Source organism: Pinus tabuliformis, chromosome X, assembly GCF_031772625.1.
Source record: "Pinus tabuliformis cultivar Carrire ecotype Pingquan chromosome X, CPIR1, whole genome shotgun sequence".
In the NCBI taxonomy this organism is placed as follows: Eukaryota; Viridiplantae; Streptophyta; class Pinopsida; order Pinales; family Pinaceae; genus Pinus; species Pinus tabuliformis.
In genome coordinates this window covers 1340236737-1340253895 of record NC_142308.1, presented here as the reverse complement: position 1 = coordinate 1340253895, position 17159 = coordinate 1340236737, and positions in this window count along the sequence as shown.

Sequence of the window (17159 nt, the reverse complement as noted above, 5' to 3'; positions counted from 1 at the left end):
TTTTGGTAGCATCGAAAGTTTTCTAGCCTTGAAAATTGGTGGAGAGGCTAAGGCACATGATTTCTAAAGAACCCAGAAACTGTTTGGTGAGATTCCACCCGGATTGTATTTTATTAAAATAATTAATATTTTTAATGGAGTTCTTACGTCTAAACATAGGGAAATTAAAATATTAAAGGGTATTAATCAAAATATGGGTGGGAATGATCTAGAAGGTGGATCAAGTCATGTTTTAATCTTAGCCATTTATTAGAGACTCAATCTCAGTCGTTGAAGACCCAACAGGAAAAGTATGAAAGGGAGGCTTGGGGATCATTTGGAAACACACACAAAGAGATTGAGGAAATTGATTTTCTGAGGTGGGAAGTTCTCAAGACGAAAATCGATTAGGGAGATCTTGCAGTAGAGGGGCAGTGAGAATCTGGTAGAAGTACATTCTCGAGAATACTGATAGAGAGGTGGAGAGAGATTGCAGAGAGGTAGCGTAAAAGTTAGGAGAGCTGACGCAGAACAATTATCTATCACATAGAATCCAAAGCTGTCGGAACAACTAAAACTACCGGAACTGTCAGGAACTTCCAGAACATCCAGGAAAGTTGATGCATAGGCAACACAGTAGCCGAGAGAGATGACACAGAAAAGCTACTTGTCACACAGAATCCAGAACTGTCGGAACAATCGAAACTACAGGGAATTGCCATAACTATCGAAACTTTTAGGAGAGATAACACAGAGCGCAGAGAAGGTGATGCAGAGATGATGTAGAGTGAACATAGAAAAAGCTAGAGTTAGCCAGTTTTGTGCCAAATCAGTCAGAATTCTGCTCGGTGAAGTGAAGTAAAACTTGCTCAAATTTTTTGCTAGTATTTTCTCTGTAAAGGATTGCTAGATGAGCATCCTATATTTGTGTTCATATATTTCTCCTACATAATAATTGTCGTGGCGGAAAAAGTCGTTTGTGCGGACACAACTGACCTCCCTAGGAGTCTAAACTCTCTAGCGACAAACAAGACAAAATGGAGTGATCTTTCTCTAAATATATCTTTTAAAACATGAAAACTACAAGTGTTTAGGCTTACCTTATTCCAAAACGCGGTTGTTGTAGTCCGTCCTTGCCGATTCGGATGAGCTCCTCCTTCAAGTCAATTCCTGCAACCACAAACAATCAAACAATTACCAAGCACTTGCATTTCATATAATAAAACATATATTCAACATGCAGACCAAGGAACACATGAAATAACTCATTAACACAAGCTATTGAGAAAAATAAACCAGTTTGTATTAATAACGAAACAAAGAAACTCTTACAACCTGGCCTTGGTGTTGTGCAAGTTCCTCCCAGGGTCCATCAAGGGTTTTCCTCTACTTTGACAAAGCTCACCCACTTCCAAGTAGAATCAAGCAAAGACAATCTCTCCTCACAAGGTTCTAAATGGGAGTCCTAATTCCTGCAGCATTTACCCAAAGAAAATGTATAGCTCCAACCTCCCCTCCCTCTGGCTCAATGTCTTTATTTATAGTGCTGTAAAGAGGTTATTCAGGTCCACCATCAATGGGATAATCCCCCTCTTTGGGTGGGATAGCTCCCTTATTGATGGGATAAGTTCCCCCTTAATAGAGATACATGAACCAACTGGAGGCGCATCCAATTCATCAAACCGACCTCTAGAAAGTTCTAGAAGTAACCACAAGTAACTTTTTTAAGATGAAACTCGCGCATTTTGCCTTTTACAGAAGGACGCACCTGTCCCTTAACATACAGAGCGTCCAAGGACGCACCTTTTGTGAACATTGTGAGCGTCCCCGCAGGTAAGGCTAGAGAGAACCTGCGACCCCAGAGATAAACATATTTTTGACAAGACTTTCTCTCTTCTTTGAGTTTGAGATGGATAGCAGAGGCATAAGACTTGCCTAGGAGGGTAGCATGACTGTTGATTTGAGCCATACTAACTGTAAGTGGTCATGGTGACATTTTTTAGTGTAACAGATTGCCCCCTAAAGTGCGAAGCCTGGAATAGATTTAGGGTTTTGTAATTCTAGGAAGGGTGAAGCGCTTTATCATTTCAAGGATTGTCTTGTGGATGACCTGGTTGGAACCTGCAATTTTCAACACAAAATACATGTATAAGATTATATCATCACTGAGGTAGGCATTCCCATACTCAGATTCAAAACTTTAACTAATGGACTAACTATTCTGATACAGGAATGATCTTGCAGTACATCATTTTTATAGACTTTTGTAGACACAGTATGGACACAGCCATCTGTTTATGATTAGTCTACATAGATAATGAATACAAAACTCCTCGCAGCCTGGATGGTAGAAACTAGATCCAGGGTCTTCACTTCTACTTCCCGAATTGGTACGATTCTAGCCATGTGATTAAATGATTCGATGTCGAACATGTTAGAAACCACTTGATTACCAGTCGATGATGCAAACTGTTAACAAGCGTGAGAGAAACCACCAGTAATGTCAATGGTTCTCAAAGTACCAAGCACAACCCGTGAAATGTGAATAGATGTTTTGATGTCGAACACTTCACGGAATCCTTTGATCGAAAGTCAATGATGTAAACTGACGTCAAAGGCGAGAAACCTGCCATTGATGCATGCAGACTTCAAGGTGCTGTCGATTCCTAAGTCATCTTTCTAGATAATGTGTCGATGTCGATAGAAAGCGACCCGTTGCAGGCAAGCCCACAACACGAAATCATTGTTCAAGTTGAAGAAATGTTGCTGTAAGGACTGACTCAGGGATGGTCAAATGGATGACAAGTATTTTGCAGATCAAAGTTTTTGCTTGCAGACCTCTTGAACACATAACGACACGACAGATGGCTTGGTGACGAATAACTCAAAGTTAATCCCCGGAACCCGGTTAAAGACTTTCAAAGTGGTTTGGTCAACTGTGAGGTAAAAGATTTCCCAACCCAGGTGAATGAAAAGTGTCGTGTTCAAGAGTGGTAATAAAGTTTCTTTTGAGACAAAAGGTAACAAACAGGTTCATTCTTCTCTCTTTTCCCCCACCATTTCTGGCAAGTACCTCTTTATTTTTAACAAGCTTGAGGAGGATAACATATGCTTGATTATAAGCTCATCCTTCGGACAAGTCCAACCTAGTTTAAATTCGAACCCTAGGAAGGAGTGGTTCGTTCCTGTTTGTAATTGAACAGGTCCTTTACTGTAAAAGTTTAACGAGCCCAGTATAGGAGAAACTCGGCGTTTTTCATTTTTAGAGAGTCTGAAAAAACAAAAGGAGACTCCACGTTGAACTTTTTCGTATATTTGTGTCCCTCAAGCCCGAAAAAGTATAAAATAATACCTGGGGGAACCGCTTGATCTTGCGACCAAGGAGTACTTTCATAATAGTGTCGTTGACCTGAAAAGTAAAAAGCGATCAAGGACACGTCGTTTTATTTCCTTATCGAGTTCGAAACGACAAAAACCCGGCAATCTTTTCCTGATTTTGCGGTCAGAAAAGAGCTAAAAGGGGACCGTCTTTTAATTCTGTTTTAACGAGTGTAAAAGAAACGCTCGGCGATCTTTTCATGTTTTAGGAGTCAGAAAAGGGCTTAAAAGATGACTCTGATATTTTTGTTTGTGAAAAATTACAATTTCCCTCGAAACCCCTTTGTCCTGCACAAAAGCAACACATTACTCATACCTGTTTAAAATAGGCAAAAATACATCGAAAAACATCTTTTCATGGTAAAAAATGAACTAATTCATCCAAAAAACCTATAAAAATACCTTTTACCATGTCATTTTTACCGTTTCACTGTTAAGGTTGAAAAAGGAGCTTTTGACAAGAAACTTCCCGTGGTCGCTGCGGAAAATCCGACCGTCGGAATCGAACGCCGTCTTATCCAGGTATTTTACACATCCTACTCTGCATTTCTATCCGTTTAGAATCAATTTTTAGGTCTTAGTTTCATTTTTTGGGGGGGTTTTGGTTTTGGAATGCGCCTCTCGGCGGACGCGGGTGCCCTTCGGGTGACCCGCGTCCCCCGACTTTTTCTCATACGGGAAAAAGGTCGGAAGACGCGGCCCGCCTTTAGGCCAGCCGCGTCCGGGCGCCCTGTGCTACAAAGCCGGGGTGCGTCTTCCGAGAAGTGCGCATTTCAAAACCCCAACTCCCTCAAAAAACCACCAAAAATTCCCAAATCAATTTCTAATTGCTATTTTTGATGTGCAGGGTATTAACCATGTTAGATTGGAGAGAAAGAGAGCATGTAGAGGATGATGAAGTTGCAATAAATCATCAACCTTCCCTGGATGCCCTAAGAGCATGCGGATTATACAAATATTGGACCATACCGGGCATGAGGGGCCAGGTAAGATTCTTGGAATGGCTGGTTGAGCGATGGAACGTTCAAGAACAATGCTTTTACATAGGAGGGCACCAGCTCGAGATAGAGCCCTCGGATGTATACTTTCTCACTGGCTTGCCGAACAGAGGTGAGCAACTCAGTCTTGCGGGGACTAGGCCGGGTGGCCAATCCCTTGATAGTCTCCGCGACGAGTGGTGCACACCTGGGGCTCACCATTCAAAAGGCATAGAGATAAAACACATCACTTTGCCGGAACTCAAAGTCATAGCGTTCACGGTTACCAGAATTTGCGGCGCGGCCGCTTTACACATTGCTTCCGGATCCCAAATGCGGATGGCAATTGACTGTTACCAAGGCACCATTTTCAACTGGTGTGAAGCTGTGTCGGCTCATATGAAGAGCCAACTGACCAAGGCAAAGAACAGATGACTAAAGACTTTTGGATATGGGCCTCTAGTCGTGAGCTTTGCCTTGGAGAGAGTTCCAATGTTGATCCCTCAGCAACTCACTGTTGATATCTTGGGTCCTCGGGAGCCAAAGCTGATACGATGGGTTGCGGTGATGGCCCGGCATCCTGACGAGGGTGCGACAGTGGTTCGATTCTCAGATAGTTATTTTCACTGGTTAGAGGACCAGGTTTTTTCGATACAGGATTTTCCGTATGCCGGAGTGGATTTTAGAGGTGATCCGGACATGGTTCTTCCACCGGGAGAACAATGGGATGACAGAGGTACTTTTATTTTCACAAGTTCTCTAATTATGTATTTTTTATTTTTCATATATATCGTCTCAAAACTAACAGTAAAATTTTCAAAATGCAGATGTTGGTCCACAGCGTCCAGCCAACCTCCGGCCTTTTGATAGGCTACATCCAGCTGCACCGGTACCGGCCCCACAGGACGCGGCTGCGGAAGTACTAGCTGAGTTGGAGCATGATCTAGAGCGTCTCACGGCAGATATACCTGAGACTACTATGGATGACATTCCTACCCGGCTTCAGCGCTTCGTAGTCGCGGTCCCTGGACCGTTTAGGAGATTTTTGCGTAAGGTAGCCCGCGCAGTGGTGTCATACAGAGAGCACCACCAGTGATTGACTAGTCACTTTTGTAGTCACATGTGACATTTTGACTTTTTGTACTATCATTTTGCCGATCATAAGGTGTTTTCAACCTATGATCGAAGACGATGTATATATTTTTTGACACACTTCTATCTATACATATCACTATTACCGGCTTATCTTGTTTAACATATGTGATGAAATGTTTTTAAATTTACTTGCATGATTATCGTAAATGTCTGTCCAACATTCGAGAAGCAATTGCATCTGCTAATGTATTCAAAGACCTTGGAATATGTTGATATTCAATGTAATCAAATTCACATTCCAAGAGACGCACTCTCAAAAACAACCTTAATAACACAGGATTCCTAATGGTATAAACTCTATTAAGCTGTAATACAACAAGTTCAGAATCTAACCTCACTGTCAAACGTCGAATTCAAAATGAAATAGATTCGGATAATAATTCAATCACTGCACTGTATTCTGCAATGTTGTTCGTTGTTTGACCGAGGCTTACCCCATGCATAGAAACTAACTCGTCAGAGGGCGAATAGATAACCCAAGCTGCGGAAGAGATGTTCCGTGTACTACGACAAGCACCATCAGCAAATCCAATATATGTTTGGAGAGGTGTCGACATCTGCAATATCAAGAGTAAAACCAAGATAAGCCAGAATAACGACGAAAAACCACACTCTCTAAGCTAAGCACACTGACTAAACTAACACACTTGCTAGCTAGAAAGAAAATCTAATCTATCTAAAAATTTCTCCATTCCCCTCATTTAAGCATAATACCTCTTTAGGTAAAGTCCATTTCTGGGTTTACCCAAAGAGTCCCCATCAAAGTCAACTAGCTCATAAGCCCCTTTTGCTAGCTTTCGCTTTACAATGTAGGGCCCATGCCACATGGGAACGAATTTTCCGGCACCTAGCTTATCGTTAGCTTGATCATATAATAGTACTAGGTCTCCTTCCGAAAAACTTCGAGGGGTTACATTTCTATCATACTGAGCTTTCATTCGTTTTGCGTGAGTCTCGATTGCCAATGTAGCGTCACGTCGAGTCTCATCTAATTTAGCCAAGTACAATAAACGTGTCTCCTCTTCGGAAGTAGCTGGAAGTAATTCGACAGCCATTTGAAGTGATGGGATTTCGCATTCAATGGGTAACACAGCTTCTAAGCCATAAACTAGCTGGAAAGGAGTGAACCCTGTTGAATTTTTCACTGAGGTTCGGTATGCCCATAGCGCTGAAAATAACATGTTGTGCCAATTCGACCGATGAACACCAATGGTTCGTCGGATCATGGTAACTAGAACTTTGTTGATAGACTCAACCAAACCGTTGGCTTGCGGATAATAAGGAGTAGAGCTATCGTGGCGCAAACCAAGCTGGCTTGTAAGCTCAGTCATCATGACATTTCGAAAATGGCTCCCATGGTCAGTAATGATTGCTTGTGGGACACCAAACCTAGTTATGATATGATTGAATACGAAAACTGCAGCTGTTTTGCCGCTTGCGTCGAATGTAGGCATCGCCTCGGCCCACTTAGTAAAATAATCAACCGCAAGGATGATATACGCATGCCCCCCGGCCGAGTGAGGGTTACAAGTAATAAAGTCGATACCCCATTTGGCGAATGGACCAACGGCAATTATAGGGTGGAGAGGAGCAGGTGGAGCGCGCATCTTGCGATCAAACACTTGACAGTTGTGGCACTTCCTGACTGCAATGATACAATCTTTAAACATAGACGGCCAGAAATAACCAGCGCGCAACACCTTCTGAGCTGTGGCATACCCAGACATATGACCGCCACATGCTCCAGAGTGACAATCATTCAAAACCCTCTCAGCCTCTTCGTGAGTTAAACAACGTCGAAAAACTAAGTCTGCCCCCCGGCGATAAAGTGTATCTCCAATAATTTTGTATGGCTGGGATTGAAACCGAATTTTTCGACGTTCCGCTTTGGAAGCTTCAGGCCGAAAGGTTTGGGTTTGGAGATAAATGATTATATCCCCGTACCACGGATCTACAGTACTGATAAGAAACAAAGATTCGTCCGCAATGGACTCCTCTGCCACAGTCTCTGTGTCAGCACTCGGGAAATCACACATCAATTCCGCAAAAACTAAGGATTTCTTAGACTTGGACTTCTCGAACTCCAAGTCGAACTCTTGCAGGATAACAATCCATTTAGAGTACTTGCCCCCTAGCAGTTGTTTTGTCAAAATATAAATCATAGGGTTGCAATCCGAAATAACTGTAGTTTTGCGGAGAAGAATGTAGTGACGGAAACGCTGGACAGCTTGAACGGCTGCCAGGGCCAATTTCTCCACATGCGAATATTTTAGCTCAGTTGGATTCAAGGTCCTACTAAGATAATATATCACATGCTCCGCTCCGAATTCATCTTCTTGAACTAACACCATTCCAATGGTGGAATGCGAAGCTGCGAGGTATAAGAAGTAGTCTTGGTTGTAGTTGGGAGGATGCAATAACAGTGCATGGGTCAACGCGTGTTTAAGTGCATCAAAAGATTGTTGGGCAATCTCGTCCCAAAAGAATTGTGCATTCTGTTTCAACAACCGTGTAAAACCTTTAGTGACCTCGGCGTAGTTTGGGATGAATCGGCGTAAAAAGTTCGCTTTCCCTTGCAAACTTTGGAGTTGGCGCAAACTCGAAGGAGGAGGCAATTTGATGATAGCCTCGACTTTCGAGGGATCGACGCGAATGCCGGCTTTTGAAACAAAAAATCCCAGCAATCGACCTGTTTCTATACAGAAAACACACTTGTGGGGATTCAACCGAATTCGATAATGCCTACACCTCATAAAGATTGCTCGTAGGTGGACAAGGTGATCAGCTCGATGTAAAGAATGAGCAGGCAAATCATCGAGATAGGGTTGCACAATGTGCTTGATATCATGAAATGCATAAGACATCGCCCGTTGAAAAGTGGCCCCGGCATTCTTAAGCCCAAAAGGTAACTTGCAATAAGCAAATGTCCCCCATGGACAAATGAATGCCGTTTTTGGTTGGTCGGCAGGTAGAATATTGATTTGATTATAGCCCGAAAAACCATCCATGAAGGAAAACATTTCACTTCCGGCACAATCATCAATAATTTGATCGATATAAGGCGTAGGATAGTTGTCTTTTGGACAAGCTCGATTTATATCCCTATAGTCGATACAGATTCTTATTGTTCCTTGTTTCTTGTTGACCGGAACAATATTCGATACCCAATCCGTTAACGGGATCGGATAAATGAAACCTGCTTTCAACAGCTTTTCGACTTCTGCTTTAATCGCAGCCGCTTTTCGAGGGTGAATTTGACGCAACCGTTGCCGGACGGGTTTAGCATCCGGGTAGGTCTTTATTTCATGAATAACAATGGCAGGATCAATTCCCGGCATTTCCTCGTAAGACCAGGAAAACACGTCGCGGAATTCTTGGAATAGGGCCTTGTAAGTTTGGATTTCTTCTTCAGTACATGCGGCACCTATATGAATGTTTTCCTCGATTCCGGGCTTCACTGAAATATCAATGGGAATAGTACGAGAAATATTCCCTAAATTCAACTCTGAATCAGAATGTTTCGTTGGATCCTGAGCGTCTTTGACATATTCAGCGGTAAAGATAGATGAAAAATCATTTTCAAATGCATCATCCTTAGGTAAAAACGAAGATCTGTGATGGAGATCTTCCCATGGTAGATCGTCTACACTTAGGATTTCGCGAAGTTGTTCGTCAGATGACACGACTTCGGGAAACGTTATCCGTTCTAAGGGTGAGGTAAAAAGTGACTCTTCACTGACCACATTCATTTGGTCGACGTCGGTTGAATGAAAGTCAGTAAAAGACATGAGAGCTTCATAAGCAATTTCATATGGACTCAAAGGCATAACATCACCGAGTGAGTCTATCTCAGAGTCAGATGGGACGAACCAAGGATCATCATAAATAATGTTTTCTGATGTAATCATATGAATGGTTGCAAACGAAGGATCTGCGCTGAGTGGAGGGAGAGGAAAAGTTCCCAGTAAACCGGAATCCTTAACTAAACCTACACCAACATCCCTATAAGGGATTGTCGTTTTACCAACATGCTGGATACTTTCTGAAGAGGCTGGGTCGGATGAAAAGTATGTCAGCTGATCAATAGTCACGATCTTACCGTTATGTGGAAACTTAATTACTCTGAAGACCGATGAAACGACCGCTGTCATAGCATATGACCAACTTCGACCCAAAAGAAGGTTGTAGTCTAGAGGGGCATCAACCACTTCCACATCCAGACTAACGGTTTTACCTTCAACCCCTATAGGCAATTCTTGTAGAATACCAAACGGACGGAACCCACGGCCATCAAAGGCCTTAAGGATGGTGGGGGATTGGTTCAACGAAGGAGAACCAAGCGATCTCCAACATTGAATCGACATAATACACGTAGAAGCTCCCTCATCAATCACAGTCCGATGAATAGGCCTGTTTTTGACTATCACTGGAATTTGGAAAGCCATTTGATGGGGGAGACGTGGTGTACTATTTTCTAGATCAAAGATCATTAGGTTCGGGTCCTGAACATCGACAGCTCCGATAGCCGACAAAAGCAATTTCCGTTGTGCTGGGCATGATTGCAGCACTTCGAGTGCCGACATTGCTGAAGGTGAAACAGCTAAGTCCTCAACAATGTTGTAATTCTGGGCTGCTCTCGCATGTGGATTGAAAGCAGACCTTCGAAGTACACCCTTGGCGGGCGGCTTAATCACTAAGTCTGGGTTAGGTTTTTCGATCTGTAGTGGATCGGAACCAGGAGCTGAGGTTGATGGGTTAGAGTGAGAAGATTCTGCTTCCTTGCCATCAACAGGAGCCTTACTACCATAATCTTGCGATCGAGTCGCAATCCTCACATGAGACATCATCAAAATGGGTTCTTCACTGGCATTCGAAGAAGAACCTATCATCTTATTCTCCTGCTCTGGAAATGGATTCTTTAACACAGCAGGAGTGGGAGAACCTTTGACTATTTTTACAACCTCGGCCCGATGAGGGCAATCTCTCGTAAAATGATCCTCTTCACAAATAAGACAAGGATATCGAGGTTTGCGTTTTCGTCATTGGTTTCCGACTTTTCAGTTTTCTCCTTTGGAGCCTTGTCTGCTTTAGCCTTCTTCTTTCCTTTCTTCTTTCCACCGTTTTTTGGTTTGGCCGTAGATGACTCTACAGCGTGAATGTCGGCGGTGAGTTCAGGAGAAGACTCTCCTGTCGGAGAATCAGGCAAAGTGATAATTGGAGTAGTTGAAGCCTTGGAAGACTTCTTCTTGCTCTTCGTAGTCACGATACCAATCATACCATCAGCGGCATGAGATCCCGAAGGAGCAGCAGCGATTTGATTCGACTTTGGAAGATCCGGAATCTTCTCGTGTAACGTACCCGACTGAGTGTAAACTAAGTCAAGGTATTGTGCCTGAGCAATGACTTGCTCCTCAGTAACTACTCCGGCCTTAGCGACATCTTCAGTAATCTTCGGTAATAATGATTTGACAAACCATTCAGCTAAGATTTGGTCCGGGATAAAAACTTTCACTAATCTCCTTCGACGTCTCCACTCATGAATGTGATCAGAAATATACGTGGACGTCGATTGTTTTAGTGAAGTTAATAACTCCGTGCCGTTATCGTATCTGACCGGCAACTGAAAGTGAGTTAAGAACGAGGTAGCTAACTGGCTAAAGTTGTAAAAAGAGGCCCGTGGTAACTCAATGTACCACTTGGCCGCGAGACCAATGAGTGTACGCTGGAAAAGACGTAAGCGGATGGAATCATCTGAGATAGAATTCGAAGCACACCAGAGGTGGTAAGTCATCACATGATTGGACGGATCCTCTCCAGACTTACCTTCGAACTTGGGTATATCACTGGGCAACTTTTTTGGCATTGGCGGCCAGAACTGAAGATATTGAATTGGATCGTTCGTTAGGCGCGTCAAGTCGGGTAAATCCAAAGTTGCAATAAACGGTAACTGCCGGTTAGGATCTCTAAAACTCTGGGTCACAATACCAGCCCCAGGAGGAGGATATCCAGGATAACTAGGAACAGGAGTCGCATTTGGGATATTATATCCTCCTGGAAAACCAGGATTAACCGGACCGTACTGGGGTTGTTGAGGTTGTTGATAAGTGTACCCAGGATACGGTTGATACTGGTAAACCGGTTGTTGGACAGCTTGCCCAGGTTGGTACTGTCCCTGGTACGGAGGTTGAACAAATTGAGGTTGAGTAGTCACAACCGTACTTATACCAGGCTGACCTACAGGCATCTGGACCGTGGTTTGAATCGTAGATCCAGACAACGGTAAAGATATCTGAGGTGTGGTAACAGGGATAGTAGAAACTGGAGCCGTCGATACTCCAGAAGTAAGTATGGTAGATGTAGCGATAGTTGCAGCAGCCGTTTGAGATGGAGTACTAGGTGCAATTGACGGCTGAGTAACTACCGAAGCTACAGAAGTTTGAACATTTGGCTGGACAGGTTGCGGTTGCTGGGTTGGACCAGAAACTACGGGTTGTCCAGCTTGAGGAAGCATCTGTACACTTGGCTGCAACACCTGTTGACCCTGTGAGGGATCCCACACTAACATTCCAGGGTACTGACCCGTAACAGGTTGAGGGTACTGAGATCCATAACCAGATTGAGGGTAGGATTGATAATTGTAAGGTGCAGTTCCCATACTTGGAACATATGACTGACCTTGAGGCGGTTGATAACCTTGACTTGAGTATTGACCTTGAGGTTGATAACCTTGAGGTAAATACTGATACTGGGGTTGACCTTGACCTTGAGGTTGGTACCCTTGAGGTTGATAACTTTGGGGTTGATACCCTTGAGGTTGCCATCCTTGAGGTTGCCATCCTTGAGGTTGATATTGATACTGAGGTTGACCTTGGGGTACATATTGAGGCTGAGGTTGACCTTGAGGTAAGTATTGCACCATAGGTACATACTGACTTTGAGGTTGCCCCCCAGACACGATTTGTGTACCTTGAGGTTGCCCCCCAGGCGTTAACTGCGGTTGCCCCCCAGGCGGTAATTGGCCACCTTGAGGTTGGGAAACGAGAACTGAACCTGACATCATGTAAATGTCTCCTACACCCAATGGTATATTACCACTGTTTCCAGCAAATAACCCATGATCAATGGGTTGAGGAGATGCCCCCGCAAAGGTACCAGAAAGTGACTGATACCCAGTGGGAACAGAAGGACCGCCGTGTAAAAAAGATTCAGGACTTTGTGTAAACACGGACGACTGACCAGACATATTTACAGGAGTATGAATACCTCCAGGTGGAAAAGGAGTACGAGGTGTGGAAAAACCGACTGAGTTGTCTAAAAAATTGGTTAACGCAAGGTACCAAGAAGTACTTCTAGGAGGACTGTAAAAGATGGATTCACGCTCCCTTAGATCAATAGTTAGTTGACCTTCAAGGTGAGAGACACCTATATCTTCTTCTGGAGCAAGTTCTTCTATAGCAATCAAACCAGAAGGTAGATTTTCGGTGATAATTCTTTCTATTCTCGGTGAATCAGGGACACTAGAAGTTGGAGTAACAGGTTCGGAAATTTCAGGTTCTTCGCCTGTTTCACTGGCAGATGAAAAACTACCAGCAAGCTCGGAAACTGTAACAGTTTCGGGATTGTAACCTGTTTCTAAACTTTGGTAATCTGGATGGACTACCAAGGAAGATTCTCCTTCTTCAGGTGAACCTACTCTACTGTCACTAGGAGGAGTTACAAGGACCTTTAACCCTTCTAAATTACCCGGGTCGTCTCGAGGAGGGGATCCCCTAAGTCTACGGGATCTTCTCAACAATTCGGCCACAGAAACAACTTCAGGAGACTGGCCCCGAAGTCTACGGGACTGTCTCGGTAATTCCGCCACAATTAAAGATTTTTAACTACAACACACGAAAACAAAGTAAAAATTTCAAATCAAACCACCTAAAGTCTTCTAAAGAAGCAAACAAATTGAAGCACACGCCTAAATAATCTAGAGCGTCAAACCACACACAAACAGTAGTCTTCCGGACCAAAAGCGCTAGTTGGTGATTAGGCCCAACCTCGCAGGATTCAGTACAGAAATGGCGGGTGGAACAGTTACCCCGGCAACCTGCTTAATGAATAGACCGGCACAAGTTCCTCCACTTTAACTGTCTCGAATTGAAGTGAACCCCCCGGAAAATCCAAGTGAGTATAACCGACGTCTGCTCCAGGTACAGTGGGACCTTCCCTCCACCGTCACCTCGGTAGAACCCTAAAGATTATGGTCACTAAAGTTACCAATCACAACAATTACACCTGGGGGAACAGTCTAAACTCCGACAGCACGCAAGGGCAGAGTAACAAGCTCAATCCCCTTACCGGCTCCTTGACAATAATCCAAGGTTTACCGATAAGTGACCCCTGGCTCCTCGACAATGGTTAATCCGAGGTTTACCGTTTGTAATACGTACTGTCTGGCGTCGTTCCCAACGAGGGAGGAATGATCCCCTCACTGGTTCGGACACGAGCTCGTGCTTCTCCTTTAAGAGGAGCTTTCCCAGAGTATAACTGAAACAATTGGATTTAATCTACTCAAGATAAACTATCTGTTTGGTTTTGTAGTCTTGGAGAGTTAAGTACTCACCTACTCCAAGACCCTAGCCTAAGCTATGTTGGTGTTTCAGAGCCCTAGAAAAATAAAAATTACTAGATTGATTTTAATTTAAGCGTTACTTTTAAGGTTGTTTCTTAAGTCAAAAGGTGATGGAAGTGAAACCAGTGGTGTGTTGACTCGACTCGAAACCACTACAAAATGCACCTAGGATGATTTACCCACTACTTTACTTTTTCGATGAATTGCTTAACTAAAAAGTTGAGAGAATGCAATCTTTATAAAAGCAACTTCTTAATTGAAGACAATCAAAGAAACAATTCGTTTGTCTTTTCCAAGCATAAAAAACATGACCGCTCTTTACATGCACGAAAAAAACTCTTTTTCTCTTTCAAAAACAAAAAGCTACTTGAAACAAGACTTTTAAAGAAGATGTTTTTGTATTTTTCTTTTAATAAAGCAAATAAATCTAGTATAACCAAAAATCAATCTTAACAACTATTAAAATCCATGAAAATGCACTCATAAGCAAACTAAAAGGTAAATTTACTCTAAGCAATCTTAACGAGGTCAAAACCAACAATGATTATTCTAAGGTGTTTTACTTGATCACAATCAAATCAAGGACTAGCTTATTGCAGAACCAAAAACTAGTCAAAACAAAACTCCAATCTTTTTGTTCTTTTGTAAAATGGAAATCAACACTTTATAAACAAGTAATTCGAAATTTGACCCAAAACAACTTAAATGGCAAGCTGCTCACACAAGGAGACTTTTCGACAGGCCCGACTTCTAAGAAGGCTGACTAACCAGAGAGATCTAAGGCTGGACAACTTTCTACCATCAAAGTCACTACAGGACCTATTGAAAAATCAAACCCTAGGCCTAAACTTCGTTGAAATCCACTAAAACACTCAAAGCTCACAAAACAAGTTCAGGTGAAAATTCTTGACAGGGTACTAAAGGATCTGGGTAGAAAACACTAAGAAAAATCAAAATCTAAAAGCAATTAAAGCAAAAAATGGAATTTTCCTAAATTTTACAGGAAGACGCAGGCAACCCGTTATAACAGGTGCGGGCCCGCTCTGTGCAAACGGCAACAGCGCGTCCAAAGACGCACTGTGCAGTACTCAGAGGGTGCGTCCTTCTGGAAAAGTTGAGAAAAACCAAATCTAACTAAATCTAAAGCTAAGCCACCCAAATACTAATTCTCACAGTCAAAAACCAGAAAATAAAAGTGATTTTCACAGAGCAAAGTTCACACAAAGGAAAAGACTCTCTCATTAATGGATTCCCCAGCGGAGTCGCCAATTTGTCGTGGCGGAAAAAGTCGTTTGTGCGGACACAACTGACCTCCCTAGGAGTCTAAACTCTCTAGCGACAAACAAGACAAAATGGAGTGATCTTTCTCTAAATATATCTTTTAAAACATGAAAACTACAAGTGTTTAGGCTTACCTTATTCCAAAACGCGGTTGTTGTAGTCCGTCCTTGCCGATCCGGATGAGCTCCTCCTTCAAGTCAATTCCTGCAACCACAAACAATCAAACAATTACCAAGCACTTGCATTTCATATAATAAAACATATATTCAACATGCAGACCAAGGAACACATGAAATAACTCATTAACACAAGCTATTGAGAAAAATAAACCAGTTTGTATTAATAACGAAACAAAGAAACTCTTACAACCTGGCCTTGGTGTTGTGCAAGTTCCTCCCAGGGTCCATCAAGGGTTTTCCTCTACTTTGACAAAGCTCACCCACTTCCAAGTAGAATCAAGCAAAGACAATCTCTCCTCACAAGGTTCTAAATGGGAGTCCTAATTCCTGCAGCATTTACCCAAAGAAAATGTATAGCTCCAACCTCCCCTCCCTCTGGCTCAATGTCTTTATTTATAGTGCTGTAAAGAGGTTATTCAGGTCCACCATCAATGGGATAATCCCCCTCTTTGGGTGGGATAGCTCCCTTATTGATGGGATAAGTTCCCCCTTAATAGAGATACATGAACCAACTGGAGGCGCATCCAATTCATCAAACCGACCTCTAGAAAGTTCTAGAAGTAACCACAAGTAACTTTTTTAAGATGAAACTCGCGCATTTTGCCTTTTACAGAAGGACGCACCTATCCCTTAACATACAGAGCGTCCAAGGACGCACCTTTTGTGAACATTGTGAGCGTCCCCGCAGGTAAGGCTAGAGAGAACCTGCGACCCCAGAGATAAACATATTTTTGACAAGACTTTCTCTCTTCTTTGAGTTTGAGATGGATAGCAGAGGCATAAGACTTGCCTAAGAGGGTAGCATGACTGTTGATTTGAGCCATACTAACTGTAAGTGGTCATGGTGACATTTTTTAGTGTAACAATAATAAACCCTTAGAACTACTACATCGGTTTTCCCACATCAGGTTTTTCGAGGGACTATTGTGTCCAAAAATAAGTGTATCCTATGTATCTTGTTCTTGGTTTTGTTTTCTGTTTCGTGAGATCAAATATAAAATTAGTGTAGGTTTTAGAAGTAATTTTCTCAAGTATTCAGAAGAATAACTTGATGAATGTAATTTAAAAATCAAGTAGGTGAAGTAGACTCAGATTTGTTGTAGTAGGGGTTCCTTTAGAGTAAGAATTTTCATAGAGAGGCACAACCATTGATTCTAGGAATCATTTTAGAATAGAGTTGTGTTGGGTGTGGAGCCTGATTATCTTCTTTATTCAGAGGTATCACCACATTGGACCTGAGTTCATAATGTGGCAAGAATTCCGCCCATAATATTTGCGCTGCAAGGGGGATCCAGGGGGGCGACACCCCCAAAGCTAAAAATAAATGTAAAATTGCCTTGTAAAATGTTGTAATTTTGTAGTCAATCTGGGTCATTCATTAGGCAGAGATCTCATGGTGGAAGTTATGTTTAATTTAGGGTTTTTTTCCCTAGAAGAAAACCCCTCGCTATATATGAGGGAATTGTATTATGTCTATGCAGATCTGTATTTTGAGTGAGAAAGAGAGAGGAGATTGAGCGAGAGAGAAGAGGGAATTACATCAGACCTACTGTAGGTTGTATCTCTTCAGTTTCCTGGATAATATAAAAGGAA